The sequence below is a fragment of the Pseudonaja textilis genome, chromosome 3, assembly GCF_049901715.1.
Source record: "Pseudonaja textilis isolate UNSWEBS1 chromosome 3, rPseTex1.2, whole genome shotgun sequence".
NCBI lineage: Eukaryota > Metazoa > Chordata > Lepidosauria > Squamata > Elapidae > Pseudonaja > Pseudonaja textilis.
The window spans coordinates 20,953,759-20,975,068 of NC_141992.1; the positions used below are offsets into that span (position 1 = coordinate 20,953,759).

General features: G+C 38.3%; 1 long non-coding RNA gene across 1 annotated transcript in view; it reads left to right on the forward strand.

Annotated features, from left to right (window-relative positions):
• The window catches only part of LOC148126025 (uncharacterized), a 55,650-nt gene that overhangs the window by 13,332 nt on the left and 21,008 nt on the right, over window positions 1–21,310 (forward strand). The window contains exon 2 of the long non-coding RNA XR_015742546.1: window positions 14,087–14,142. This is a non-coding gene — a long non-coding RNA (uncharacterized LOC148126025). The remainder of the gene's footprint in view (window positions 1–14,086; window positions 14,143–21,310) is intronic.

Below are 21,310 nucleotides of genomic sequence, written 5' to 3' on the forward strand. Positions count from 1 at the left end.
GGCAGTGAAAAAAGAAATCCTGAGTCAGCTTCCTAACATTTCTGAATCCAATTTGCAATAGAAAGAGCACTTATACTTATATACTGCTTCACAGTGCTTTACAGTCCTCTCTAAGTGGTTTACAAAGTCAGCATATTGGCCCTAGCAATTTGGTTACTCATTTTACCAACCTTGGAAAGATGGAAGGATGGGTCAACCTTGAGCCAGTCAGGATCTAGCTGCTGGCAGTGAGCAGAGTTAGCCTGTGTCATTACTTTAAATTACTTAATTTGAGTGGTGGTGGCCCAGTAGTTAGGCTGCAGTACTGCAGGCTGCTTCTGCTGATCACCGGCTGCCAGCAGTTTGGTATTTTGGGTCTCACCAGGCTCAAGGTTGACTCAGCCTTCCACCCTTCTGAGGTGGGAAAAATGAGAACCCAGATTCCTGGGGACAATATGCTGACTCTGTAAACTGCTTAGAGAGGGCCGTGAAGCACTATGAAGTGGTATAGAAGTCTAAGTGCTATTGCTATTGCTAATTAAAAATTACTTACTTAAAAGAATGTATTTCTTGGGGCATTGCCCCAAGTCAGGGACAGGAAGGATGGCTGTAAGGGAGATGGGCAGTTAAAAAGTTTGATGGTAGATGGATGATATAATAGATAGATAGATAGATAGATAGATAGATAGATAGATAGATAGATAGATAGATAGATAGATAGATGAATGGATGGATGGATGATGGGGGGAGGGAGGGAGAAGTAGTGCATGCTTTGCAATGGGTCTTTCCCTATTTTTTTTTTTTTGCCCAAGGGAGGCAAGAGTAAATGAATAAGAGTAAATGAATTAGCTATTTTGGAATTGTCTCTATTCTGTTTCAGCCCTTTCGATTATTTTCTTAATGTATCTTGTTTTCATTCCATTTTAAATTTTCTCTTGCAGAACTATTTTTTGTAAAACCATACTAAAGTCTCCTTTTATACATTTCCTTTTCTTATAATGTCTATTCTTTTGGAAAGAACAAGTCAGGTTTCTTTTCTTGGCCATCCATAACCTCCTTGCCTCTCCTTCTTCCATCTCATCCTTTCCTCCCTTCATTTGAAAAAGTTGCTTTTTATAGGGTAGGATAGTGGAAGATCCACAGGATCCACAGTAAGAAGGGCTGAACTAGCTGGGTCCTGGAAGCTGATTTTAGGATGCATTGACATCTGCAGCAAAGTATGGTTATCAAAAAAATGGTGACATGCCATGGTCTCAACCCTGACAATAAATGGTAGGATTTTGTTATGATAATTAATCGTGGGTTCCTTGTGAGCTCCCGAAATATCTATGTTACCATTTGCCTAAATGGGGTCCTGTTTGCAGGCAGATCAGAAATCTCCTGGTAGGGCTGCAAAATTTCAGATCTGAAACTCTAGAGGAGGATGATGATGATGATGATGATGATGATGATGATGATATCCATTCATAGAATCTTAGTGATTCTATGGCCAGGTCTTTCCGCATCTCCATGTCCCCTGAGCTAAAATGTACAAATAAATTGACAATATTCTTTCTTCCTTTGCAAATATTCTTTGCTCCTTTGCAAAATGAATGAATAACAATATTATTGCAGTCAGCAACCAGCAAAATTAAAATAAGGGAAGCAAAAACAAAGCCAAAGCAACCCCAAAAAGTAAATTGGAATCATATGTAAGCAAAACTCATTAATGTAATATAAACAGCACAAAGAACCCACTCTTCTATAATTTTGAAGTGTCCATGCTACAGTATTTGGCTACCTGGTAGGAAACAGGAAATACTGACATTGGCTGGATGACACAGAGTTTTTGAAATAGGTTTACTGTTTCTGTAGAACTCATAATATAGTAATATCTAACTGTTTCTACCAGGCTGGACTTATTCCTTCTAAAAAGACTAATACAGCCCTCCAGCAAACAGATGGGGAAACATTAAAGCAGGCTAAAGATAACAAGGAAAAATTAGTTATTTCCATAAATTCCCTTCCAGTAGTAGAAGGAGCTTCCTCTGGAGGAAGTACAGCTTTGATTACAACCCATAGTTTCCCTGTTGTAAACTTGATTGTAACCATGGCACTAAGATTCTTGACACAAAGGCATAAGTTTATTGGCACATGCATCAAACCTCTGGCAAAAGTAAAGAAACACACTTCCCAGTTTTGGATTAGACCTTATGCATCTCATTAGTACTTCTGGGCCACTTTTGGCAGCTGAAAACTGAAGAACTCCGTGTTCCACTCCTGCTCAAAAACTTGAGACCATTCTTAATGCACTTTTACTATTCACAGGGAAAGACTGAGCTAGGAAATACATGGTCTTCAGTAATGAAGGTCCTTTATGGTTTTAATTTCTTTCTTCTTCTTATGCCTTGCGAATTTGGTTCATGCAATCTGGAAACCACGTGTGGTGGAAATGTATAATGCTGATATTGCTAGCACTAAAGAAAAAGTAATAATGTTTGCTATCTCACCAAGAAGCTTCTTTGGAATTAGTTCACCCACTTTGAACCTTTCCTTGCTTGCATTTAATGGCAGTATCATCATGCTGCTGTGGCCCCTTTTTTAATGCTGGGTTCAAACAACAAAGCCATCATCTGATAGTTAAATCATGCTTAGTTAATAGCTTTCGTTAAATCATGCTTCGATCTGTCAGTGTTCAGTGCTTTCTCTTTATTCTAATGCAGGATTTGCTGCAGATACAATCTGGTGCACTTCATTGGACTACGCCATTAGTAGTGCAGTCAGGTGATTCCTAGAAAGAAGGGCCAATCCAACACCAAGTGGTCATTTTAAATTGGTCCATGCCTCTAGTCCTTGGACATTATCTTTCAGGACCATTCTGCTTTAGGCAGTGAAGGAGTCTACTTCTTTCACACTACACTTTCCCTACTCCTTGGTAACTGTTAAGTATGGTCGGTGGGTCCCATTAAGACACGAGGCTCGAGTAGTGAACAACAGCTCTTTATTAAGGAGGCAGATTCTGAGACGAAGCAAGCCTAGCCACAGCAGCCCTTTATATGGAGCTGGCCATGGCCAGGCAGCCTATGACAGTTGTTTAAGCTTGCTGCGCTTGGTTTTACCCAATCGCGGCAAACCCCATACGAACCAATCAGGAATGCGTATATCGTCCAATCACGGCCCGGCTCTTCCAGACCAATAGGAATGCAGGTCTACAAGCCTGCTAGTATGGAACAGTAACTGTTAGGTTTCCAAACCAGTTCTCAGTCCATATACATGGATCAATCTGAACAGCAGTTGACAAGTGATGCTGAGAAGTGGATTCTTATTATGAAATTGGGATATAGTCTCTCTCTCTCTCTCTCTCTCTCTCTCTCTCTTTCCCTCCCTCTCCCTTTCTCTTCATGTTAAAATTTTTTGCACCTGTTAGCTGTTGTGTAGGGTATTTTTGGGTTGGCTCTCTTCTGGAATTAGTTTTTGAATGCACCCACATAAGACAAATTTGCATAAAAGCAGAACTAGTTACAATTAACCTTGGCCAACATTTTCTTTCTCCCCAGTTCTAATTCCATCCACGTTAAAGAAAATGAGTGGTGGATGTGTTTGTACCAGCTAGTGATATTTGGTGGGAAGGAAGGAATCAACAGGTGAAGCTCCCATTACTTGCCCCAGCTCTGCCAACCTAGTGGTTCGAAAGTATGCAAATACGAGTAGATAAATAGGTATTGATTCAACAGGAAAGTTTATTGCATGACCTATATTTTCATGCTGACCAAATGATGACAGAAACGTCTCTCAAGCAATGCAGACTTCCTTGGCGGAGACTCACCCCCTTGAGATGGTCATGACTGAACAGGGGAAACATTTAATCTTTTTGAGTCTGAGGAAATAGCCCTTTCAATTGGCAAAGGACTCTTTCAATTGACAATTCCCTCCAGATGGCAGGTTTATAATGGCTGAGTCAAAGGTAGGAAATGCTAGAGAAATAGGGAAGGAAGGCTCTGAAGAATCTACAGTTCCCACGCTGAATTTCTCTATTTTAATCACTCCCGAAGTGAAATCACAAAATCCCTCCATTTCTTGTCTGAGAATGGTGGAAAACCCTCCATCTGAAGCAAGAGTTTGGTGTCTTCTCAGCCAAAGACATAGAATATAACTGAAACGAATGAGGTCTTCATAATGAGAAACATCTGGCCCTCACTGAATTATGAACAGTAACTTCATGTAAAGTTTGGTATAATTTATGCCAACAATGTCTAATATGTTTTATGCTGCCCTTTTGTTCAAGAGGTGTCCCAAAGTCCTTCTAAGTAACTTCCAGAGCCACCACAAATTCTGTTTTTTTCTCAATTTCATAACTAACCGCCAAGAATCAGTAGTTTCCTGCCAGTTTTCTGCAGAAGAACAAAGAGGTGTTAACCTTCTTTTGCCATATAAACAACATTCTATTTTTCCAGAAAAAGTCTGCGAGGTCTGGCCTCTCATACTTTTGTGACCACCACTTCAACAACCTGTTTTATTATTATTATTTTTAATGTGGGGCCTAGAGACTAAAAATTGCTAGAACTGATATGAACAACCAGGAGAAATGGCCAAACTTGTTTTGGCAAAGATTGTATAGTAGAAATTAATATTTGTGGATTTCTAATTTTGTGCTCAACAATTTGAACTGGTAATATATCTGCATTCAAAAGCTTTTAGTTAGATAATATCTTTGCTTATTTGACATGGTTCAGATATGAAGCCTCTGAAGCTTTCAACTGAAGTGTACTAATGATCATGATATATAGGTAATCCACAACTTGCTACAATTCCTCTAGTTATTGTTCAAAGTCTGGATACACTGAAAAAAGTAACTTATCATGAGTGCTTGCACTTACCATTATCACAACATACTGATGATCATTTGATCAAAATTTGGGCACTTAACAACTGGCATGTATTTACAATGGTTGCAGCATTACCATTTGCAACCTTCCCAGCTGGCTTTGACAAACAAAGTAATGGGAAAAACTGGAAAAAACTAGTTTAATAAATGTGTGATTTGTTTAACAACTACAGATTCACTTAACAGCTATGTGTCAGGATTCCAGCAGTTACCCCAATTAATTCATGAATCTCGAGCCAAACTTCCAAAACTTGGGAGTTAACATGTCCAGCACTGCCTGGGAGTAGCCGACTCTAAGACATATAATTCATTGTCAGCCTTGACCCTGGTTTCCCCTAATCCCTGGGTGTATCGTAATTCATATTCTCCAATGGGACACATCCATAGCCAAGAGTCATCAATCATGCACTCCAGTTAGCATATTGCATGGCAGAAACTTCAATCACCTAGTTGCTATCTTTGAAAACTATTTATGGAATGCACTTTTGATTTCCAAGCTGCCGCACTGCTCTTTCAAACCCCTTTCTCCCCTCCCTTTCTGTTGGCAACTCTAAAAAGACCATAGAAATATTTTATGAGTTAAGACTATGGTGGGAAAGGTCATAAAATCTGGCGTGACTCTCTTAACAATTGCCTTGCTTAGCGACACAAAAGGTTCCAATTGCGGGTATAAGCCAAGCAGTATCTGTGTTTTTTGTTGTCATTGTCAAATAAACAGCTGAGGTCTGCTATGTCCCACATAGCAGAGTCCATTCCAAAATCATTGGGCAGACGTCTTTATTATCACCAGATATTTTTTGGTAATTGGAAATATCCAGGACTGAACCAGGGATATTATACAAAATATCTGCGTAAACAGCATTATGAGGGTGCTTCATGTTGCCCTTAAAATTAAAGCATATCCTTCCTAGTTTATTAATCCTGTACTTCAGTTACAGGAAGATTCTATTCCTTGGAACAAAGATCCATTGGCTGGTTTATTAAGCAAAGCCTTGAATAAACCTGGCTGATTTATTAAGCAAAGCCTTGAAATGTGGAATGTTTTGAATCTTGCCTGGATCTTCTTTTGTTTTGGAAAAATATTCCAAATTTAAAGGCTGGGGCAGATCATCTTGGAGCTGTGGAAGGGGCTCTGTCAACAGTCCAAACTGATATTGGAGTATAAGGTGTTCTAGCAAAAATAAAGTCTGCAAGTAGGACCATAGCTTTACAGAATAATTATTGCTATTTTGTAATCCCAGACTGAATTGGAAGAGGCAAAGAACAAGACTGATAAACCAGCGTGCTTCCAGATGCAATTCAAGGTTACCTTGAAAGCTCTTTGTGGTTTGGGGCCAGGTTGCTTGCAGGATCATCTCTACCCCATGGGATCTTTTGTCCTTTTAGATCCAGAATGAGAGGCATGCTGTGGTCCCATCCACTAGAGAAATTGGCCCCAGGAAGAGAGCTTCTTCTGATCCGATGCCCACCTTTTGGAATGTCATCTTCCCAAGATGAACCTTGACCCAACTTTATTGGGTTGGTTTTTTTTTTATAAGGGATTTAAAAACCTGGCATGCCATCTAGCCTGGGGCCCTGACAGTAAGGGTGAACGCATTTCATGCTTAAATTAAATATAGGATGTTATAGATCTTCTCAATAATTATTTGGTCTTTTTTAAAATGTTGTTTTATCCCATTTTTGTTTAAATTGTTAGCCATGTATGGACAACCATGTATAAAGCCTTAGTAAGACCATACCTAGAATACCGCATCCAGTTTAGGTCACCATACTATCAAAAAGATGTTGAGACCCTAGAAAGAATGCAGAGAAGAGAAACCAAGATGATTAGGGGACTAGAGGCTAAAACTTATGAAGAATGGTTGCAGGAACTGGGCATGGCTAGTCTGATGAAAAGAAGGACCAAGGGAGACATGATAGCAGTGTTCCAATATTTGAGGGGCTGCCACAGGAGGGGGGAGGGGGGTTAAGCTATTTTCTAAAGCTCCTATAGGCCAGACAAGGAATAATGGATGGAAACTGATCAAGGAGAGATTCAACCTAGAAATAAAGAGAAATTTTCTGACAGTGAGAACAATCAACCAATGGAACAGCTTGTCTTCGGAAGTCGTTTGGAGGCTTTCAAGAAGAGATTGTACTGCCATTTGTCAGAAATGGTGTAGGGTCTCCTGCTTGTTTGGGGGGGTGTTTGGACTAGATGACCTACAAGGCCCTTTCCAACTCTGTTAATCGGTTAATTTATTAAATTAATAAAAATAAGCATGTGGAATCTATTCCATTTGAGCACTGAAATATACATTAGAACAGGCATGCAAATACAGACATATTTAGATATATCCTTTTAACAAAAACTGGAGGAAAAATAAATTTTGTTGTTTTCTTTATAATCATTAATACAAGCCGATTACCTATAAAAGCAATGCAAAATTAGATCACAGAGCTGATTAGGGCATCTCAGAGCAAAAACTAACCAATGAAAAACAGCTGTAGCAAGAAGCAATAGTGGGGACATTCATAATAGCAAGCACACGTATGAAATGGTTCAAAAATGCTTGTGAGGATTTGAGGATCCAGTTGATGGCTATGTGGAAATGCCCTAAGCTGTGTGTAGGAGTTTGGTACACACCCCAGCAATTTATTTGTTGTACTGCAACACATTCTTAGCAGATGGCAGATGACCATGTCTGGACTTGGAACCTAATCAGGGCTGGTCCTGGTTAATAGTAGATCTCCAGGGAGGGGCTGTAAAATAGACTGGAAATCAAAACTGCATCCCAGAAAGAAATGGCAAACCACATCCACCGCACGTAGTTATGTCCATGATGTTGTCAGAAAAACACTCAGTATGACTGCAATAAAATGGGAATAGAAAGCTGGAGTGGGGGAAAAACAGAAATCAATCAGGGAAACAAAAAGTCGTCGTTTCCTTCAAATCTATACATTTGTTGTTAGAACATTGAACTATAAAGTAGAAAAAAAGCAAGGTGGTACCAAAAAAGGATTGCTATATTTGATTTAAAAAGATTCTATAGTGAAAAAGAAAAAAAGTACATTAATGTATAGCGATACGTTCTCCCTCCTTCCCTTTGAAATCATCACATTATAAAGAGCAAACTATTTTGGTCAGCACATCAGCCTATGGCACATTAACCATTAAGAGTACCTTACTTCTAATAGTCTATGAGAAAGACAACATCTTTAAAGATGACACTTATCAAACAAGGGATGAGCATAAAAAGTGCTGTGCAAATAGCAAAATGGAAGTAGGGAAGCTGTACACAAGAGCACACAACAGATATAAACTAAATATAAACCACTCCAAACTCGATTGCAAGAAGTACGACTTCAGCAACAGAATGGTTAATGTCTGGAACTTACTACCTGATTCTGTTGTCACCTGCTCAAACCCCCACTCCTTTACCCTCAAACTAACCTCTGTTGACCTCACCCCATTCCGAAGAGGTCTGTAAGGGACGTGTATAAGCACACAATCATGCCTACCGTCCCTGTCCTATTGTCCCCAATTATTAGTTCCTATTTCTTATATTTAAACTTATGTTTATTCTTGTTTCTGTTATATTGTATGGTTTTGACAAAAATAAAATAAATAAATATACCAAGAAAACTTCAGTGCTAGGGAAAATAGCAGACTTGAGAAGTATAAAAAAAAACACAGATGGGTTTGAAAGAAGGAACCATAAACACTTATAAGTAATTTTTAAATATGAACCTGAGAAACCTTGCTTAATGAGCATACTCAAACCTCTGGTTATATAAAGATTATTAATCAGTTTAAGATAGAGAAGGATCTTGACAGACTTGAACATTAGGCACTGTCTAACCAAATGAAATTCAATGGTGAAAAAAGTAAGGTTGAGGCAAGAAAAACAAAATGCACAGATACAGTATAGGTGGTACCTTGCTCAATAGTAGTAACTGTGAGAGGGATCTTGGAGTCCTAGTGGACAATCACTTAAATATGAGCCAGCAGTGTGCTGCAGCTGCTAAATAAACCAACACAGTTCTAGGCTGCATAAACAGAGGGATAGAATCAAGATCACATGAAGTGTTAATATCACTCTTTAATGCCTTGGTAAAGCCACACTTGGAATACTGCATCCAGTTTTGGTCGCCACAATGTAAAAAAGATGTTGAGACTCTAGAAAGAGTGCAGAGAAGCGCAACAAAGATGATTAGAGGACTGGAGGCTAAAACATATAAAGAACAGTTGCTGGAATTGAGTATATCTAGTTTGATGAAAAGAAGGACATGATAGCAGGGTTCCAATATCTCAGGGGTTGCCACAAAGAAGAGAGAGTCAAGCTATTCTCTAAAGCACCTGAAGGCAGGACAAGAAACTATGGATGGAAACTAATCAAGGAGAGAAGCAACTTAGAACTAAGGAGAAATTTCCTGACAGTTAGAACAATTAATCAATGGACCAACTTGCCTCCAGAAGTTGTGAATATTCCAACACTGGAAGTTTCAAAGAAGAGATTGGATAACCATTGGTGGTGTAGGGTTTCCTGCCTAAGCAGGGGGTTGGACTAGAAGACCTCCAAGGTCCCTTCCAACTCTGTTATTCTATTCTAACCCAGCTTTGTGGCTTTACCAAGCTGCCCAACTTGAAACAGCTGACATTTGGAACTTACTAAGCTGGGATTCATTCCTTTTTCTAGAAACCCAAAATAATGACACAGCAAGTAAGAGTTGAGTTAAAATACTTTTCAAGGTTGGGATAAAAGAATAGTTTGTCTTCATTTGTTAATTAAAACTCATTTGCTTATCGCAAGTAAATATGTCAAAATCGCTTGCTTCTGAACAAGAGAGGGGGGATCTATTGATCCCAGATACCCAGAGAAACATTTTCAGTTTTTAATCAATTTTAAAAATGAGGTGAGAGACTCATGTGGCTTAAGCACAATTGGATACTAACTTGCCCAAGAAAAAAACAGATGTCCCAAATAAATTGGAATGTTAAACTTTGAGCCTTTATATTAAAGATGAAAAGAACAATAAACTGAACAATAAGGCTTTTCAGGACCTGAACACAAAACAAACAGGTTTGAAAATAAAAATTTAAATAAAACTATTTTATTAAGGAAATTAATAAATATGGAGACAAACATGGAAATCTGAGGGAAAGGAGAAACACAGGAGGACCTGGATTACTCCAGAAGTACTCCAGAATTAAAAAAAAATCTTGATTATATGTAATTGTTTCCATCATGCTTTAAATTTTGAGTGTTAGCATTGGTCCTGGAAAATGTGAATATCTGTATCCAATAAACCCCCCCAAAATAAAAAAATAACCTCTGGTACTGAAGCAAGATTTGCATATAACTGTATTTTAGTAGGGGCAAAAAATATTTTTTAATTTGGAAAGTTACAATGAAGCAGCTAGGTGGTTCAAAAATAGGAAAAGAAAGACCTTTGGCCCAACAGGTCAGAGTCAAAAATTGTTGTGATTAATGAGCTTCAAAAACAAATGAGTCTGAGGTAGATCTTAAAACTGAGTTGAAACTCATGGATAAATGTTTATGCAAAACCAAAAAAAGAAAAGTTGCAAAAACCTGAAAAACACTGAAACACAAATTAAGAAAGTTGCCACACCTAAGCTTCCACAAGTGAAGAATTTAGTATAAAATTATTAGTTTCTTTGGGGTTTGCAACATTCCCAAACCTACAAGCTAGGGGAGGGAGGGAAACTTCAGATCTGAGCAACAGCTATACTGGAGAGCAGATTTAAACTCTTTTAAACAAATTCTTGTAAGCCAAGTAGAAAACTTATTTACAGTTTTGATGATAAAGCACTAGATGTGGCTCATACATCTGCTGTTTCTAAAACAGAGCAGACTCATAACCCAGGGCCCATAACTATAAATAAAAATACAATTGTACAAATACAGCTGTACAGTTGCCAGCATGGGACACTTTAACTCCTTTGTTGTTGATTGATTAATCAGTCAACTGCATGCATCTTTAATTGCTCCTCTTCTTATGAGTCACAAGTCAGATGGCTTCCAAACATTCCAAAAGCAGAAAATTCAAAAATCTTGAGAAACCTTAAAGAAGACATCAAATCCTAAAAACAACAGACTGCTGTTTTTAAAAGAGGAGTCCTTTCTTGTGACTCGGGAAATTGCCAGTTGTAATGAAAGGATAGGTGAGCTTCCTGACGCCTGGCTCACTCAGAGAAGCCAGCAGAAAAGGCTTAGGAGACAGAAGAATGGACAAGTAAGAGCAGAACAGAACTGCTGTTCTCCAATATCTCATTCTTGCTAACCTTTTTTTGTGTTTTGTTTCTCTGAAGCCAGCAGAGGCCACTGTGGATGCTGAGACTCTAAGGGTAAGAGATGGTTAGGGTATTTTACCCCAAATATTGCAAAGAAAAAGCTGAAATGTAGCTAATGATAATAATAACAACAATCATAATGCCCAAATTATGATGACTGAAAAGACCAATCTTGCAGCACTTTGTGGCTAGGCTTACACAAGACGGTTAAAGAGATTAAAGGCCCAGTGGCACAACCTCCGAAGCTTGATTAGTTTTAAAGTGTCCATGTGTGTGTGTGTGTGTGTGTGTGTGTGTGTGTGTGTGCATGTGCATGCGTGCTTGGTGCTTTGTATGAATAGATTATAGATTATGATTTAGCAAATTTAGCATATTGTGCAAACCCCCCAAAACAGGTTAATTCGATTGCCAAATAAGAAAACTGCACAACGCCGGCCACTAAAGAAAGTGTCACACTTTCTGTAGAAACCGAAAATTAGAACAAGTACAATAAGCTGAACCAGCAGCTCTCAGGAGAAAAAGGGTTATATTTGTTTGTAGTTGGGTAGGGAAGAGAAACTAAGGGGGGGGGGAGAAATAAGAAAAGTGTGTAAAATGATGCAAGGCAGAGAAAATGAATAGGCAGTTGTTCTCACTTAAAAAGTAGAATTCAGAATCACCCAATGCTGTGAGTGATAAAATATTTTGAACAGAAAAGAAAGGAGATCTTCATCATATTGGTCATAAACTGTGTGTTTGCAAGATCTCATGATGGTCACTGGCTTAGCTGACTTGAAAAAAGTATTAGGTAATTTTTAATGCAGCTGCTCTTGGACAGCAGAATCAAAACAGTGCCAAGGGGTGTTTCCTATGAGGATACTTGAGGCCGGCTTGGGTGCATTTTTGAAACAACTCTTGCAGGTGGCATGTATACTTTGACCTGTAATATAAACTCCATTCAGATATCTTCCCAAACACTTTGTGAATGATTGAAGTTGGCAATAATGGGTCCCATTGTTCACGCTCCACTCCTTCCTCTCTTTGCTGCCACAGTACCGCCATTGTTATTCTTAGCGATGTTCACACACGTTCCTTGTACCCACAGGGCTTATCACAACCATAAGGGAAAAGGGAGGGCAAATTGCCTTATTATGCCTTATACAGGTGGATTGGGTGCCAAAGCAGATTTTATAAATCAGAGTAATGAGAGTTGCCACGTGAGCCAAAAATAGACAGAAACAATCTTGCTCATCTTGAGACAATAGCAATAGAGGCCTCGTTATTGCACAATTGCAAAGAAAGCATCCAGTGTTTGCTAAAATGCTTGAGGCTGAGTGGATTTGGGGCTTGTCAAAAGGTCCTCCTCCCTATTCTGGGCTTGGAATGCACTGTCAATTTAACATTTTCTCCTTTTTAACTTTTATAGCATGTATTCACTGCTGCTTTCCCCTGCCCATAAAGATGAATGTTCATCTAGAGCAAGGGGGTGTCAAACTCAATTTCATTGAGGGCCAATCAGGATTGTGTTTGACCTTGAGGGGGCTGGAGGGGCCTGGCCAGGGGGCGTGGCTAGCTTGACATCATTCGTGTTCGGGGTGCCTGTAATGGCCTGAGCACTCTGTCAGAGAAAATTCGTTTTATTTATTTTATTTTTATTCATTTTATTTTATTTGTCAATCGCTTATAAGATAACAGGTATAAGTATAAACATGAGTAAGAATACATGAAATAGGTACAAATAAATGGGCTCCCAAGCTCCATTTTCGGCTGCGGCAGCTTCCTGCAACCATCTGCCAGTGAAAACAAAGCTCGGGAGGGCCGTATGCTCCATTTTTTGTGGCGGGCAGGTCCTTCACAGTTTCCAGGTCAGTCCCATGGGCCGGATCTAAGCACCCCACAGGGGGGATTCACCCTGCAGGCCTTGAGTTTGACACCCCTGACCTAGAGTACTATGCCTCCAGGTCAATGGAAGTAGAAGCTAATGTAGACTTAGTGTTGGACACACCAGTCTCAAGGTCTCTCCTCTCTATACACATAATTGTAAGCCAGCTAAACTGTGGCCTCAGGACTTCCCTAATTTATCTCAGAGTTGTGGAGAATTTTCACTTCAGGCTTGATGGCCCCTTGTTAGAAGTCTTGAGCAAATATTGCTGCTTGCCTTTAACATCTAATTGTCCAAAACTGAGAACAAAAATTTGAAGTCATACTGAAAAAATACCTCGCAGTTTTATAGTTTTTTCTGTTTCTTCTCTTACTATCAGGGTGCTTGACTTTCAAGTTTCTCTTAGCGATGGTTTATTTTTAATTTTACTTTTGTGGAATAGTGACTATTTTTGCTTATTTCGTATCTTTTCTTCTGTATTAAGAGTATGCAAAGATTTTGTTGTGAGAAATTAATTTGATGATTTAGAAAGATTTTTGCTCAAAAAAAACTTTTTTTGCCAAATGGGTGAAACTAATTTTCCATAATCATTCAAACTACAGAATTGGATTACATTGGTGCACAGAATCACAGTTTCTCAACTTTGCAATTTTTAAGATCGACAGATTTCAACTGCCAGAATTCATGACAGTGAAAGCATAGCTGGCTGGGGAATTATGGGAACTGAAATCCACTCATCTTAATGTTGCCAAGGCTGAGAAACACTGAAATACAGAATACAAGCAATCCATGCACCTTTCTTCCAAATGCTTCCATCACTCTGGAGCCACCTTGATTGTTTACTCTGCCCAGTTGGAAAAATACTCCCACAGCAACAATAACAATAAAAAACTTACTTGAAAAGTGGAAAGTCAGGAAGTTTGCAAATTTATAAAGAAGGGACATGGGCCCTTTGGCCACTTCAACTTCCATAAATTCATGAAAAACACCATTATTTTAACAAGTATTATTTAATTCATTTGTTCTTATACCAAACAGTTGAGCAACATCCCTCCAGAATATACCCAGTGTTTGTATTGTGTTGCAGAATTTTGCTGGAGGTGAATATGAAGATTCCAAACCTAAAAAGTACACCTATTCCAGGTCAGTGATTCTATATTCTGAGTATCTTTAATGTAACCATACTTTTTAATCCATAAATCACCAAACAAGGAAAAAATCATTTTTTCAGCAATAGTCCATGAAAGGTTTTCAGTCTTTTGTAAAAGTATTTGTCGTCTTGTCCCTAGTCAGAAAGGTCATTTCTACTATTTCTGCTAACTTCATCATCTTCACAATCTATTCCTCATTGGGAGTTTTTCTGTATTTTTCCATCTTTTCTCATGTTTTCTTCTTCTAAATACCGGTAGGTGGTGTTCTTATCAATAATGCCTATCTTGATAGCAACCTTTCCATAATTCAGTTCAAGAGGGGAAGGCCACCTCTGACTTTTCAAGTTCTGCTGTCAGACATACAGACATACAGACAAACATGTCTTCTTCCTACATTGTTCCTAAGCTATGAAACTTTGGGAATAATTTTATCTTGGAATTGTGTTCAGTCCCCATTTTTCTGCATTTAAGGAAGCATTCAAGAACTTCTTCTCAGGAGATTTTTTAAAATGTTTTTTGGTTTTAAGTATTAGCCATTATGAGTCTTATGGGCAGAAAGGGATGATACAAATTTTAAATACCCATTTAAATATGCATGGATCTCTTCTGGCTATGTGGATAATAGGTTTGGATAAGGCCAGGCAGCAATGTGTTTTATTTTTATTTTTTATATTGTACATTTTATATATTTCACATTTTTATTGCAAACCAACTACAGTCATTGTAAAAATAAGATTGATGGCTATATAAATCAAATAAATAAATAATATTAGATTTTTATCCTACCTGTTTATATATAGATAGTCTTCATTTAATGACCATTCAAAACTCTGACGTCTTCAGAAAGGAGCTACATGACTTGTAAAGCACTTCTGACTGTTGCAAAATGTCACAAGTAAATAGCCAATGTCACAAGTACACTAAACTGGTGCACTCTTATCATCTCTATTTCTATATTTATCTCTATACAGGATCTGTCTGTCTGTCTATTTATCTATCAGCAGCATCTGGGGGGAATGACAAGGGTAGACAGAATGATGAAAGCAGTGCTGCACCATCAGAACATAAGCCCCACATATCTTTCATACATGTGCCATGTTGTCACTCACATGTACAAAAGGAATAAAGTTATGGTGCTGCTTGTAATAGATAGAATAATAGTAATGGAATTCTTTATTGGCCAAGGATGATTGGACACACAAGGAATTTCTCTTGGTGCAAATGCTCTCAGTGTACATAAAAGAAAAGATACATTCATCAAGAGTCAAGAATCATTAGGTCCAACATTTAATAATAGTCATAGGGTACAATAAGCAATCAAATCATACTAGGAAACAGTCAATATAAATCATAAGATACAAGCAACAAAATTGCAGCCAATGGGAGGGGATGGGTGATAAGGAGTGATGAGAAGATTAATAGTAATAGTAATGCAGACTTTATAATAGTTGAACAGTGTTGAGGGAATTATTTATTTGGCAGAGTGATGGCTTTCAGGAAAACTGTTCTTGTGTCTAGTTGTTCTGGTGTGCAGTGCTCTATAGCGTCGTTTTCAAAGCAGGAGTTGAAACAGTTTATGCCTGGGAGGTGAAGAGTCTGTAAATATTTTCACAGCCCTCTTTTTGACTTTTTTTGCATTATACAGGTCCTCGATTGAAGGCAGGTTAGTAGTAATTGTTTTTTCTTCAGTCCTAATTTCTCTCTGGAGTCTGTGTCTGTCTTGTTGGGTTGTAGAACCAAACCAGACAGTTATAGAGGTGCAGATGATAGATTCAATAATTCCTCTGTAGAACTGTATCAGCAGTTTCTTGGGCAGTTTGGGCTTTCTGAGTTGGCGCAGAAAGAACATTCTTTGTTGTGCTTTTTTGATGACATTTTTGATGTTAGGTGTCCATTTTAGGTTTTGTGATATGATAGAATCTACAAATTTGAAGGTCTCTACTGTTAATAGTGTGTTGTGTAGTTTTGTAAGAGGTGGTAGTATGGGAGGGTTTCTCCTAAAGTCTACCACCATTTCTACAGTTTTGAGTGTATTCAGTTCCTGATTGTTCTGGTTACACCACAAGGCAATTTGTTCAACCTCCTGTCTGTATGCGGATTCGTCATTGTCTCGAATGAGACCAATCACTGTTGTATCATCAGCAAACTTTAGTATTTTAATAGATGGATCATTTGAGATGCAGTTTAATGCATGTGTCAGTTTAATGAAAGTAGCAAGAACCCGTGCCTGTGACACACATATAAATATCTGTTACTAAATACTCCATGGGCCCAACATGTTATGTTAGCAGCATAAATTCTAAAAAGCTATCTTAATCTGGCCTCATAATCAGTCTATAATGATTTTGTTGATAATGACATTAAAAAATTAATGATTCTAACATGTGCATCTAGTTTGTTGTTTTATAGATTTTATTAAGTGGTTTAGAGTACGCAAAAGATAAGCAAAATTGAATGTTCCATATTGATATTTGCTGAATCATTGAAATTTTTGTTTTATTTCAAGGCAACGCACAAGGAAGAGTTAAAGCAGTATTGATTTAAGACTAACTCATGATCTTATCTCAGAGTTATCAGGGTGTTAATATACCAAAGACATTTTAGATCTTAGAATGCTAACTCAAACAATTTTATCCTGAGTAGATTATTGACGTATCTTCTCAAACATTTTGTATTTAATCTTGTTAAGGCTTATAGTTCTGGTAGTCCTTATGATTTTATTTTATATCAATGGTGTATAAAATTCTATTAAAACTGCATTATATTGTAGAAAAGACACTGAAAGTTTTAATGCCAAGTAAGTTTAGACATTATATATAAATTTATTTTTATTTTGTTTGGGATTAATGGTGGAATTAATGCATGGTGTAATCAAAATACTGGTAATATTTATCTTTTCAGTGGAATAAAATGGTGAAATGCCTGAATAAATACCTGGGAAGTAAAGAGAAACTGGAAAAAGACTCAAGCAATAAAATATTCCCATCTTAGTTTTCCTTCAAATATTCTTGTTCTCCAAAAATAGGGATTGGTTTTCTTCGGTTTCTTTAAAATCTGAAAAAGGAATAAACCATCAAACTTTCCAAATTTCCATAAAAAATAACAAAACAGATTCTTTCTGTTATTTTCTTCCTTTCAAAAGATTTCTTCTAGCCCTGAATCATTTACTAGACTACTTTTTTCATGTTTATCTCATGGATGTCCAACCTTAGCAACTTTAAGACCTAAATTCCAAAGGTGCTTTTCAAAAGGCAACTGGACTTACTTTGCTTTGGGTTTTTTTTTTTTTTTTTTGAAGATGCTTTGCTTTTCATTCAAGAAGCTTCTTCAGTTCTGACTGAATGGTGGGGAGTGGAAACATTTATATTCTGGCACTCTGAAGGTTGGTCATTAGCTTTCTCTTCAAAGAAAAACAACGAAAGTTCAGTTGCCTTTTGAAAAGCACCTTTGGAACAACCATGACCTGGATGACTGAGAATCATCATAAACGTTGAAGACCTGTGGACAAATCCTAGAAATCCCCAGCCATTGCCAGCCCATGCTGGCTGGGAAATTCTGGGAGTTGAAGTCTACAAGTTTTAAAGTTGCCAGTGTTGGACACCCTTGGTTTATCTACTTGCTGCTCTTTGAGAAAATTTTGGAGTGATCTGGAGTTTCTCAAAGCATCCCAAGCAGCACTTCCAGCAAGACTATAGGGAAATCCCTGTATTGTCCCCCCGACCATATTTCCCAAAATATTTTGATAGCATTCTGCTGATTTATGATGTCACTTCATTCCCAAAACATTTTAAGAAATGTGGTTGGTTGGAAGCTGCATAGAAGAAAGCCTTTTGCCACTGTAACAAGATTTTAATAAAAAGGATTCAGAAAGAATGGGAAAATCCTGAACATTGTCTTTTTCTACAGTTAAGTAGAAAACGTGAAACTGCAAGCAAGAAAAAGAAAGAAAATAAAAATAGAAAAAATGATTTCCGATTTGATTTTCTACAGATATAAATAAAAAATAAATCAAACTCTTACTCTAAGATTAACATATGTCTAATTATTTTCATGAATATAATTCTAATCACCATATCCTAAAATAATTTACCATTTCTTTCAGGGTTTTTTTGGGGGGGGGGGGGAAATAGCCCAACAATGGTTTCTAAGTAAAAATAAAATTTGTCAAAGTCTTTTCCAGGTGCTTTTGAGAACAACAATTATTTCATCCTTGGTTACTAACAGTAGTCTCTCAGTTTGCACATCTGTATTTATGGGCAAAGAAATCAGATACTACTGGCTCTCATCTTAAAAACCAAGCCTTGGGCAAAAAGATGGATTTCTGTAACAGCATGACATCCACATGGGATGCAAATTTGGGTGTGTGATTTTCATTCAAGTCTGTTGATCTGCCCACTTATAGAGAAAGTGCACCCTGTTGCTTACATGATCTGTGAAGTCCCTGGTGCTGTCTGAGCTTGGTTGTTTACTTGCAGAAAGTTCATCACCCAACTTGGTAACCTCATCATAGTTGATAATCAGTGCACTGATTATGTTATCTAGTTGGGTAATGGAACGTCTACAAAGCAAAGCAACCAAGTTCAGGGGGCACTCCACATTTATACAAATTGCTCCTGTATATTCAAACTGCTATTACAGTATGTCAAAAAGCGTCAGGATTCACAGATTCTGCTTTGGCCAATCCACCCCATTTGATGGCATTTCTCCCATTTTTACTGGACCTTGACTCTTAACAATGCAGAAATGTTTTAAACTCTACAAGACCTCCTCAACTTCTGCTCTAAGTTCCAAATAAAGAACCTGGTCCTCCACCTCCTCCAATTTTGATGAATAGAGCTTTCAGTTTTAGTTGGGAATAAAAAGTGATGAATATCATCCAGGAAAGTCCTTACACAAGAGTGACTGCTACTGTTTTAAGGAAGCGGATGTGAACCAAGCTTTTAGGATGCCACAGTTAGCAAAAGCTTGACAAGATATCCCGTAAATTAGAACTGCCCATCCCCAGCTCCTCCCAGTGATGCGGCATCTGCAGATATCCCTTTCCTCTCTGGAGTCCCCCAGCCACTGTTCGCACGATTCAATTTTGGTTTCGTCTCTGTTGTGCAAGAGCAGGGCGCCAAAGAGGAAGAAAGAGATCAGGCAGTGGGAGGGAGCAGCAGGGCTCCATTAAGGTGGAGGACTGAGTGAGAGGAGAACCCCTTGAAAACTTGTGCAAGCCTTGAGGAGTGTGTGTGTGTGCGTGTGTGTGTGTGTGTCAACAGTTTGGCATCCGGGCTTTGGGTGGAAGTGGTCTTCCTGTCAGGGGAGTGATAGGGAAAGAAAAGAGAAGTGAAGCCCCTTGGTTCCAGGAAAGAGATGACGCCTGCAGCCTATCTCCTTCCTCTCCCTGGATACACCTCCCTCACTGCATATAATCCATTGCCATGAAACACCATTAGGGCATTATTCACTCTGAGCTAATCACTGCAGCCTCTGAAGAACACATGCTTCTTATATGATGATGAGCAACTCAGGGACATTTTAGAAAGAACAATTTCTCATCCTGAATGTTTTGCTTTTCTTCTTTTGGTTCAAATTAGCAACAGAGATAAATTAAGACTTATTAGATTTACTGTCTAAAAGCAGGGGTAGGCGGGAAAATATGGCTGGCTCGGGAATTCTGGGAGTTGGAGTCCACAAGTCATAAAAGGACCATAGTTCCCCCTCCCTTTGTGGTCTAAAGAGAGAAGAAGGAAACTGTAAACTTATGGTCCTCCATATCTCCTCTCTCCATCTAAGGTCCAAGAACCACTTTGCATGTTACGTTTCATGGTGTACCCCAAAGATTTATGTGTGATTTAAAAGGCAAGTGCATGATAACATTTCCATGGAGATGCCAGGTTATAGCATAACTGTGCTGTGATATAATGCCTTTCCCTTGAAGACCAGAAGTGGAGAACTATGGCCTCATTATGATTTGTGGACTCCAAGGCACAGAATTCCTTGAAGTATTGCCAGAATAAAGCAGTGTGAAATCAGGTCACTTAATTGTTGATTTGTTTTGAGCACAATAAAAGCAATTTGGAAAAGAAGTATGGAGCAATGCAGACAACCCCTATCTAACTTCTTTGCCTTTAAGACCCTCAACCTCCCTATGGTGTTTGAGAAGTCTGCAGCAAGCTTTATGCCTACATTCTGTTGAACACAAACTGAACCTTCTGTGAAATCAACACAATGTGAATTCTAGGTATCACAAGTTTCTGCAGTTCCAGGCCATGGAGGAATGGGTATTTCAACACAATTCATACTCCATGTAGACTACCCTGATCATTATGGAAAGGCCAAGGGTGTTAGAATTGGAACCAGAGTAAATGAATTAATCTTTCTTCTGCCATTATCCTGCTGAGCTTTAACATCACTGCAATTTTATAGAGTGAGGGGTCCTTGGTGCTCTCTGAATTTGCTTGTTTTCTTGCAGACATTTCATTACTCCTAACTAGGTGACATCATCAGTGCTAGCAAGGAGTGCTGTTTGCTGTCAGTTTATATTTTGCTGACTTGCCTATCTGTGTGAGGATGGAGGTGGTCTTAGAGATTCTTTGGTTGGGCTTTTTACTGATGGCTTTTTGGCCATTTCTTGATTGGGTTATTGCTTACTTGATTGTCAGTCTGAAATTGACCTTGGAGTTAATCTATGCTGATCTGGGGGCCGATTACTGTTGGAGAGGTGCTGGAATCCTTTTCTCTTTGGGGCTGGTTGATTATCTCTTTTGCATAGTTTCTAGATGTTGTTAATGTCTATGTGTCTATTGATGGCTGATTGGTCAGAGTGCCAGGCTTCTAGAAATTCCTGGCATTTTTGGATCTGGCCTGGTCTCGGATTGTCACATTGTCCCAACTGAAACTATTATATAGACAATTAAATCTGTCTATATGTTGTGAAATTAAAGAATTTTTGTCATGCCTTCTGACTGCCAGTTGGTGTTTAGAGATGTGTTCTGCCTGTTTGTTCTACATAGTGGTTGTTGCCGTTGTTTACACTGTATGTTGTAGATGACTCCTGTTTTTTCTTCTGGGATTGATGCGTATTTTGATTTTCTTAGGATGATGAAAATTCTTTAATTTCACAACAATATAGACAGATTTAACCAAGACACCAGAATATAAACTGACAGCAAACA